This window comes from Ochotona curzoniae, unplaced genomic scaffold (genome assembly GCF_017591425.1).
Source record: "Ochotona curzoniae isolate NIBS_2020 unplaced genomic scaffold, NIBS_Ocur_1.0 scaffold_4701, whole genome shotgun sequence".
NCBI lineage: Eukaryota > Metazoa > Chordata > Mammalia > Lagomorpha > Ochotonidae > Ochotona > Ochotona curzoniae.
In genome coordinates, this window is record NW_024467122.1 from 80,422,910 (window position 1) to 80,433,638 (window position 10,729).

Here is a 10,729-nt window from a genome sequence, read left to right on the forward strand (position 1 = left end):
TTGTAAGTCCTCTCACACAGTTCTTCTCTAAGACTGAACTATTTCCTTTGGTCCCTTTTATTTCCGTATCAGTTTCAGAATCAGTTGTGAGTTCAGCAAAGCAAAATCGCCAGAGCTTTGAAAGGAATTACATGGAATACACATATTACTTTTGGAAGAATGTGCAACTTTGCAGCTTGGACTCCCGTACTACGTGAGCAGCCTTTGAGTTTTGGGTGTGTTGCTGAGAGGCAAAAAGACAGAAAGCTCCAAATGCCTACAAAGACTGGAGCACCAAACCTGGGAGGCAGGAGCTCCACCGTGGTCTCCCCTGTGGGTCACAGGGACCCAAGTGTGTGAGCCATCTTCTGCTGCCTCCCCCGGGGTGCATTAACAGGAAGCTGTAATCAAGACAGGAGGCGGACTCAAACCCAGGCGTCCAATCTGGAATGAGATGCTCTTAACTGACATATCAAATGCGTATCCCTCTCCTTCAGTGATTTTTTTTTCTGTATTTCACACCGTGGCACTAGACTCTATTTTACAATATTTTTTGTCATTTGGTCATAATTATGTCAAGTGTAGATATTACATACATACACATATATAGTATTTTTTTAAAAATCAGATTATCTAGAGTGAGGGATTTGTGACAAGGATTATACTATGGGAAAAGGAGGGTTATATTATCATTGCCTGGTATGATTCCATGAACCAATATTTGTAGCTAAATACCAAATCAAATAATATCCACACAATTCTTACATTCTATTGACTTTCAGAAGTAAGATAAAATATGATATTTGTCTTTCTGGGTGTGTTACATTTCACTTAGCATTATGGTCTCCAGCTTCATTCATTCTGTTGCAAATGTCAGGGTTTTGTTCTTTTTATGGCTGAGTGATATTACATTGTGTGTGTGTGTCACAGTTTTTAATCCAGCATCAGTTGATGCACATGTGGGTTGATTCCATGTTTTGCTCTTGTCCATTGAGCTGCTATAAACACGGAAGTTCCAGTATCTCTTTTCATCTGCTAGTTTCATTTTCTTTGTATTCTTTCATTTTAATTTGTCCTTTCATGTATCTTTTACAAGTTAACTTGGGAGAATAGGTTCATAGCGTGGTAGGTAAAATTCTTTAAGCATAACATTACTGAAAATTTTCTATTCAGAGAATTTGCACATATTGATGGATATTTGATTTTTTTTAGACTATCATTACATTGTCTGACTTTCACCTTCTTATTTTAGTGGCTATATAAAATAGACTCCATGGGACTGGCATTGTGGCATAGGGCGCTAATCTGTCACTTACGATACCAGGACCCCTTATCAGTATACTGATCAGTATACTGGTTCAGGTTCCAGTTACTAAGCTTCAGATCCAGTTTCTTTATGCACCTGGAAAGGCAGCAGAAGATAACTCAAGCACTGGCACCCCTGCCACCCAAGTGGAAAACCAGGATGGAATTCCTGGCTCCTGGCTTTGGTCTGGGCCATTCGGGAAATGAACCAACGGATGGAAGTTATCAATCTTTGCTCTCTCTCTTTTTGTCTCTCTTTGTCTCCCCTTCTTCCTCCCCCAACCCCCATGTTGTTTTGCATTTCAAATAAACGAATCAATCTTTTTAGAAAGTCATTTCACCTTGTATCTATAATACTGCTAAATTCTCTTATTTAGTCTATTGGTTCCTCTGAATTTTCTGGTGCAAAATTATGTCATTTGCAAATGCTGGTAGCTGCACTCCTAGTTCCTTTCCCAACTTGCACCATTTATCTCCCCTTGTGGCCATCTCGCACTAGCCAGGAGCTCTGATCCATGTGGGATGAAAGTTAAGGTGGTGAGCATCCTTGTCCCTTTACTGGCCTCGGTGGGGATCCATGCAGTGTCATGTTTGTCGCTACAGTGGATCTGTGAATTCTTTTCCCCTCCAGTTAAGAGTGAATTGAGAGAAAACAACTGTCAACCTACAATTTAATGCACAAAGTAAAGCTGCTTCAAAATGAGGTTGACACAAAGATATTTTAGGCAACTGAGTTGGAGAAAACTAGTCTACAGTAGGCCCATCATGAAGGAGAGGCTAAGGGGAGTTCTTTAGGCAGAGTCAGAACATTCTAGATGTAACTAGAACTATGAAGAGGTAGTTGAAAATGAAAAGCAAGGAAAGGAGAAAATGCCTGGGGAATTCTAGAGGATATTGCTTGTGTGAGATAATAATAACAATATATTGTGGGTTTAATATATAGAAAGAATTAAAATACATGACAGATATAACAGTCAGGCAATGGGGACGGTCAATATGATTAAAGAGTGTTGAGAGCCTTGCACCGTTTGGAAGATGGTAAAAGTCCTGATTTATATCACAGGAACTTTTACAAATCAAGAGTAGATGTTTTAATCTCTTGGGTGACACTAAAGAAGAACAGTACAAGAATATAGAGTTCACTAGCAGAGGACAAAATGATCATTTTGAAAATTCATGAAAATAATGCAAGTGAAGAGAGAAAGTGGAACAGGATTGGACAAGTAGAAAAATCAATAGTAAATCAGTGACTATCATATATAAATGGAAAAATACTCCACTTAAAAGAAATATTTAAAAGCTGAGGTTATTTTTAAAAATATTTATTTATTTGTTTATTGGAAAGGCAGATTTACAGAGAGGAGAGACAGAAGAACTGTCTGCTTGGTTCACACCCCAGTGGCTGCAACGGCTGGAGCTGAACCAAGCCAGGAGCCAGGAGCTTCTTCTGGGTCTCCCACATGGGTGCAGGGTCCCAAGGCTTTGGGTCACCTTCAACTGCTTTCCCAGGCCATAAGCAGGGAGCTGAATGGGAAGTGGAGCAGCTGGGACACAAACTGACATCTGTATGGGATCCCAGCTCTTAACAAGGCAAGGATTTAGCCACTAGACCCTTGCACCAACCCCCTAAAATCACTAAGTTTATTTTTTAAAGATTTTAAAATTTTATTTAAATGTCAGAGTACAAAGAGAATGGAAGAGAATGGAACAGAGCCTTCCATTTACCAGTTCACTCCCAACATGGCCACAAGATCAGGGTCTGAGTCAGGCCAAAGCTAGGAGACCAAGTATGTATGTCCTTAATAACACAGTCTCCAAAAAAAATGCATAGCAAAATTTTAAATAAAATGTAGAGAAATAAGGGCCATACACTGCTCACAGAAAACTGGAACGTTTCACACAATGTTAAGAGCAATTATGCTTAAGAACGAGATTCATCAACTGAATTTGAACTGTGGTAATGCAACAAGGTGGAGGAATCCACCATTGGGGGGTGAGTTTGGGGAGGGGTTGGGGGGAAATCCCAGTGCCTATAAAACTGTGTCACATAAGGCAATGTAATCAATAAAAAGAAAAAGAATGAGATTTATAATCTTTTCTTGCTTCTGCTTGTTTTTTGTTTCGTCTTAAAAAAAAGAGTTTATTTATTTATTCGAAAGTCAGAGTTCCATAGAGAGAGAGAGAGAGAGAGATCTTCCATCTACTGGTTCACTGCCCAGATAGCTGAATAACCACGGCCAGGGCAAAGCCAGAAGTGTAAAATTCCCACGTGGATGGCTGAGGCCCAAGACCTTGGGCCATCTCCCTCTGCTTTTCCCAGGCCATTATCAGGGGGCTGGATCGGAAGTGAAGCACCTGGGACAGAAATGAAACAGCAGTCTTACCAGTCACACCACTTTTTTTATTTGTGCATCAAGATTGTAAGCGTGTGGGTGTCTTGTTTTTAACTCCTTAGTTTCTTCACTACACTGTAGTACAAATCTTTTACTACATGTAAAGAAAGCAGCCTTTAAAACCCACAGACGGACCTGAATTTCTGGTGAGCTGGAAGAACCGGAGCCAAGTCACTGACCAGTCCTCATACCCCATCTTCTGGCAAAACTGCCAGCAGAGCACCTGCACGTTCTCTCAGCTGGCTCTGTGAACACACAGACAGGTCTCCAAGAAAGCAATGCCTGCCCTGTCTTCCTGGGAACCTCCATCAACTCCTTCCTTCTGGGAGCACCAGCTTTCAGAATCAGTCCCTCTACTCACAGCAGGTTCAGGTTCCTCAGAGCTGCTTTGGTCATGGCCATCGGCCACTGGCCATCCAGTTCATTTCCATTCCTTCCACAGCCTCACGCCTCTTGGGACTCTGTCCCTCCCGGATAAGCCTCACCCCTTCTTCCTCTGTGCTCTTTTATTTTTACTACCAGTGTGTTTTCCCAAGACCTCAAGGGACCGTTGTTGAGAACCTGGGGCGAGGAGGGGGAAGAGGTTTCTGAGGCTCGCCGAGACCTGGGCAGTGGCTCTGGGAGCAGAGGAAGGGGGCGTTGAGAGCAAGTTGGGAAGGTTAGGTAACCCTGTACCTCATGCTGTTCTAAGTATGGGAGGAGTACTACAGTATGGGAGGATGGCAGGCCATCCGGGATCTAGGTCATGCTGTAGCTGCAGGGAGCAGGTCAGAGAACACACTCCACATACCTGGGCTGCCTGCAGGGCCCAGACGCACGCAGACCTAACTCACCAAGGGCCGTAAATGTAAACTGCTGGGACGAGGGTGGCTTCCATGGGCAGCAATGCCATCGCCACCTTTAGTCATTGAGATGGGTCCCTGTTTAATTGAGGAAAATCTTAATCAGTGAGAAACACTTCAGTGTCTTGGGAACATTTCTGGAGGATTAAGATTGTATGATACATCCTAGGATATTCCTTGGAAACCAAGAACATGTCTGGCATGTAATCACACACTCACCCCTTTATACATTCTCTGTCGTCTTCTAAGACTATAATCATAGAATCTTTGCATCTCTTTCTCCCCTTCAAAGACTAACAAAAGATTAAACAATCAACACAATCTCTCTAAGTGGGCGACCAGCCAGTTAGAACTGTTGCCTCATCCACTGCCCTATGGCCTGTTCCTTGGTCTGGCTGTCTGTGTGTGCAAAGCTCAGTGATGGTGCGTTTCCGCTGAAGTGCTTTATTGCACTGAAACCCATTCATTCCTGGTGGGGGGAGAGAGAGACCAGTCTGTGACACAGGTGTCCATACCTTACATGTTGACGAAGTATTGCTTGCATTGTTTAAACCACTGTCTATTGTATCATCAAACTCTAAAAGTAAGAAGTTGACACACTTCCCCTTGGAATAGCTCCAAAGTTAATTTCCCTTCACCTGCTTGACCTACTTCTAAAAGAATGCCGACAGTGCTGAACACATTCAACCACAAAAAAAAAAAAAAAGAATGGTATTCCTCCTATGAGCAGAGGCACAAGGAGAAATGACCTGTTCCTGACCTGGAGGTCACAAGCCCACACTCCTAGGAGGACATACCCCGAGTCAGAGTGCACTGAGCTCAGTGCTGTAATGCTGCACCATTGAGCACAAGAACGGGAGCTACAAGACCAAAGAGCCTGAATCTGTCAGCACGGAGTCGGACTTAATGGCCTCTGTTAGGAACTGCTTGTGTTTGGAAAGTTGAAGTTTGTAAGGGAAGAAAGAAAGGAAGCAAAGAGGGAGGAAAGAAAGAGAAAGAAAGAAGAAAGGAAGGTGGAAAGGAAGAAAGGAAGAAAAATAATTTTGAGCACCTGTTCTGGGTCAGATACCTTTAAAAAAGTATATATTTAATATATTCCTCATAAAACTTATCACATATGTTTTTATTATTCCATTTGCACAGGGTTAAAGGTTTAAGTCATTTGTTTAAAGTTTCATAAAGGTGTGCTAGAAAGACCAAAGGCGGGAGGCACTGTGGCACAGCAAGTTAGGCAGCTGCTTATGACACTGCCCTCCCACAAGGAAGCACCGGATTGGAGCCTGACTGCTCCAGCTCCCTGCTACCAAGCCTGAGAAAGGAACAGAAGATGGTCCAACAGCTCTCCCAACATGCTCCAGGGGCTGTGGATGCACTAAGGTGGACTTTATCAACTCACAGACAAAGATTTTCTTATCCCTGGGGCAATGAAATCAACAACTCCTCAGTACGATCAAAACCACTCAAGTCACACCCTTGGAACACTCTTCCCCCTACATGGGGGTCTCTGTGGTGTCATCAAATGACCATCCCCCATCTCCGGTTGTTGATGTAGTTTGACAGCCAGGAGCAGCATCCTTCCTCTCCTCCCATGTGAACACAGGAGAAAGTGAACACAAACCTAAGACATTGGTCCCACCCACCTTCCACTGTGCTTGACCTCCCCCACCCTCATCAGCAGCCCACATGGACACACTTCCCTGTCAACCATGTGAACAATATTAAGAAGAAAATAAAAACATTTTTAAAAGAGAGATAGTACCAAGTACTTGGGCCCCTCCTACCCACGTGGGATGCTCAAATGGAGTTCCTGGCTGCTGTAGCTACTTGGGGAGGAGTGAACCAGCAGATGGGAAAGTGCTCACTCTTTCTCTCTCTCACTCTGTCTGCCTCCTTCCCTCCCTCTATTTCTTTTATCACTCTGCTTTTCAAATAAGTAAATTTAAGACTCAAGCTTTATGTTTCTGATTCAACCTAAGTATTCACAGATGAAAGAATGGATAAAAACAATATGGCTTATAGACACAAGGAGTATGACTTAGCTGTGAAAAGGGATGAACCTATCATTTGCGGTAGCATTGGTTGAGCTGGAGAACAGTACATTAAATGAAATAAGTTAGGCATAGCGAGATAAATACTGCATGTTTTCATGTATATGTGGAAGCGACAAAGTTGACCTCAAACAAGTAGAGTAGAACGTTGGTGGAGCCTAGGTAGGATGAATGTGGGGCAGGTCTGCAGAGAGGACAGCCAACAGGAACAGCCGCCACAGGCAGTTTGTAAAAAAATAACAGGGTGGCTTGATAAGGAAGACTACGACAGACAGCGCCTGGAATCTTGACTGATGGTGCCAGACACTGAGGTCAAATTCTGCGGACGATAACTCACAGGTGGGCAGAAGTACAAGACCAAGGTCAAAGCCTGCAGGGGAGGGTCTGCAGCTGGGTGATGGCCCAAGGCCACAGGTCTGCGTGCTTTAGGATATTCTTGAGACAGTGGGTTACTGACTTCTGTGGGTTACACTGTTGCTTCCTCATCATCAAGTGTTGGTTGGTTAATATCAATATGGGATGTAGCTACCAACCTTGGTACCACATCAATTTCTGTAATGTGACTCCCCAAGCAATTAAATAAAAGATTGAGGCAGTGAGTCTTCTAGGTCCATCTCCTTCCTCAGAGAAGGAGGCTTCCCCCCAGGCCACCCTGTTTTCATTGTGTTTATCTTGTATCTGTCTCATTTCTTATTTTCTCACCTGCATGTTGTCCCCTCTGCAATTCTGTTCGTGCTGCGGGCATTGGTAAGAGGGGTATGAGCAAAGAGGAAGAGTAACTCTCGATGGCCTATAACACAGCAGGGAAACAAGAGCTGACAAGAGGGCCCGACAGTGTGGCCTAGCAGCTAAAGTCCTTGCCTTGAACACGCCGGGATCCCATATGGGCGCCGGTTCTAATCCCAGCAGCTCCACTTTCCATCCAGCTCCCTGCTTGTGGCCTGGGAAAGCAGTCGAGGATGGCCCAAAGCTTTGGGAACCTGCACCCGTGTGGGAGACCCGGGAGAAGTTCCTGGATCCTGGCCTCAGATCGGCATAGCATCGGCCATTGTGGTCACTTGGGGAGTGAATCATTGGACGGAAGATCTTCCTCTCTGTCTCTCTTCCTCTGTGTATATCTGGCTTTCCAATAAATAAATGCATCTTTAAAAAAAAAAGCTGACAAGAACTAATGGAAGTTATGCATCTCAATTGTTAAAATGTCATTGAAATAGTTGCAGAAGGTTGTTAAGAACTTACATGTAATTTTAACATATTGTTTACTCAATGCTATGTCAATTAATTCCATAACGGTATATTTTGTTGCTGCTGGGGCTTTTAATTGATCGGGATCTTGCTCTCTTGGCCCTACCTTCAGACCAAAGAAGGTCTCCTCAAGAAGCAGATGAACTTATCTGGATAATAAGATGCTGGACTCTATGTTTGGTATATGCTTGCAATGAAGGTGTCTCAACTGATCTTGAACTGAGGTCTCACAACGGGGTGGAGGAGTCCACCATGGGGGGAGGGGGAGGGGAATCCCAGTACCTACAGAACTGTGTCTCATAATACAATGTAATCAATAATTTAAAAAAATAAAAAAAAAGAACTAATGGAATATATTCAACACACCAGAGAGGATTCTGAACGCTCCCAACACAAAGAGATGATGAATGCCTGACATGATTTGTGTCAATTATAAGTGAATATATACTTATACATTTATTTTATTTTTATTTGAAAGGCAGGTTTACAGAGAAAAGGAGAGAGAGAGATCTTCCATCTGCTGGTTCACTCTTCAAATGACCACAATGTCAGGAGCTTCTTTTGGGTTTCCCATGTGAGTGCAGGGACCCTAGGACTCAAACCACCCTCTACTGCTTTCCCAGGCCATAAGCAGAGAGCTGGATCAGACATGGAGCAGCCAGGACACGACCTGGCACTTATGTGGCCCTGAAAAAACATACATATTCTAGACCCCCAAATTGTCTTTGCTCTTCCCATAGAACCATACTGCTTGCTAGCAGGGCAGAAGGACTTTTGTATCAACACCCTTAAATGCTGTATGCTGCCATCTATTTCAAGATCAAATACAGGCCAAAGTTCCCTATGATGACACAGGTAAGTATTGCAGCTACTTTAGCAATGATGATGGATCAGGAGGGAGGGGTTGTGATGCTGAGTAGGTTTCACGGGTATATACGCTCCTAAAATGGATCTGTATGCTTATGATTTATGTACTTAACTGTATATACACTACACACAGGTAGAAAGGCTAATAAAAGCAAATTTACTAAGTGCTGTGAACTTTTTTAAAAAAAATTTATTTTTTTATTTGTATATTTCAAAGTCAGATATACAGAGAGGAGGAGAGACAGAGAGGAAGATCTTCTGTCTGATGATTCATGCCCCAAGCGGTCGCGATGGCCAGAGCTGAGCCAATCTGAAATCAGGAGCCTGGAGCCTCTTCTGAGTCTCCCACACGGGTGCAGGGTCTCAAGGCTTTGGGTCATCCTCAACTGATTTCCCAGGCCACAAACAGGGAGCTGGATGGGAAGCGGGGCTGCTAGGATTAGAATCAGCACCCATATGGGATTCCAGCACATGCATGACAACGACTTCAGTCACTAGGCTACCGCACCAGGCCCAGTGAACTTTCGTAGAATGGGTTCGTTGTGTCATGCCAGTGGTCCCATCTTGCTTCAGTCTTCTCTCTAATCTGCCTCCAAACAACCCGGACTGACACAATCACAGATCTCTAGAAGTGAGACACTGCTTGGGTGCTTCTGCAGGGGCTCCTTGTGAAAGTTTAATGAGAACAAAGCTGGAGTCCTCCCCAGGAATGCCCAGGACTTGGGGGGGAGCACTCCATTGGCTGCCAGTTGGGGGACTCGGAGAACTCCAATTCAGATCCCCAGCGCCAACTCAGTGCTTTCCCCACTGATGACAAGGACAGGCCCAGGGAGGGCCAACAGCCCTCTGAGGGGCTGAGGGAGGGCAGCTCCCAGCTTCTGTATCAGATTGCTCTGCAATTCACCCTGTGGAACCTCTAGAGACGTGCCCCAAAACTCCTTCAGTGGAGTTTTCAATCTGGAACTCCTTGCATCACACCCTCTGTAGCCTGAGCCACAGCTGAAGCTGCTCAAACTTTACATATAGGAAACCAACAGGGCCAAAGCCCACTTGGGGAGGGCGCGATGGCTCAACTGGCTAATCCTCTGCTTGCAAGTGCCAGCATCCCATACAGGCACTGGTTCATATCCAGGTTGCTCCACTTCACATCCAGGACCCTGCTTACGGCCTAAGAAAACAGTGGAGGATGGCCCACAGCCTTGGCACCTTATACCAAAAGAAGATCCTGGCTCCCAGCTTTGGATCAGTTCAGCTCCAGTCACTGTGAACATTTGGGGATTGAACCAGCGGATAGAAAAGATCTTCCTCTCTCTCCTTCTCTCTGTAAATCTGCCTTTCCAATAAAAATAAATAAATCTTTAACAGAGAGATCTCCAAAGCCCATCTCAAACCTCAGAACTGAAATTAAAATGACCTTCCTTTTCCGTACATGTGTTTCAGTGAAACCAACCCTGAAATATTGTCCTGTCTTGACTTCAAAAGTTTAAAACTTCCTTCTGCCTAGCACAGTAAAGACCGAACTTACCCTTGACTAAGTGGTCTGTGACCCACCAACCACCATGAAACTCCAGCCTGTCCCAGGAAATCTTGGCCATTTGTACTCATTCGGTTTGCTCAGTTTTGACCAGGAGTCATTACTGCCAGTCTCCGCCACCCCCTCAAAAAAGGAGCCTGTGACCCGAAAAAATTCTGAGGGCCATTTCTTCTCTGCTGAAAAGGCCTGACCTGGGCTGGAGTCCCCAGCACAGAAAAGTGCCCCAGCCTCAGACCGCAAATGCCTTTGGACCCCATGTCCTGGGGAGAGGCGTGGGGACATGACACAGGCCTGCGAGAGAAGCCAGCAGCCCCAGGCTCTGCCTGCCAGAGGTTGTGTGGCTCCTGACTAAGCCACTCTGACAGCACCACCATCTTTATCACGTAGGAACGCAGGGTGCCACCTGCCCACCGCTCCACCACAGCGTGTGCCAGCTAAGGTCCCAATCACATCACCGGCTCTCCGAGGCGATCATAGGGCCATGCCAGATGTCACGAACCAAGCAAGCAGCTGATA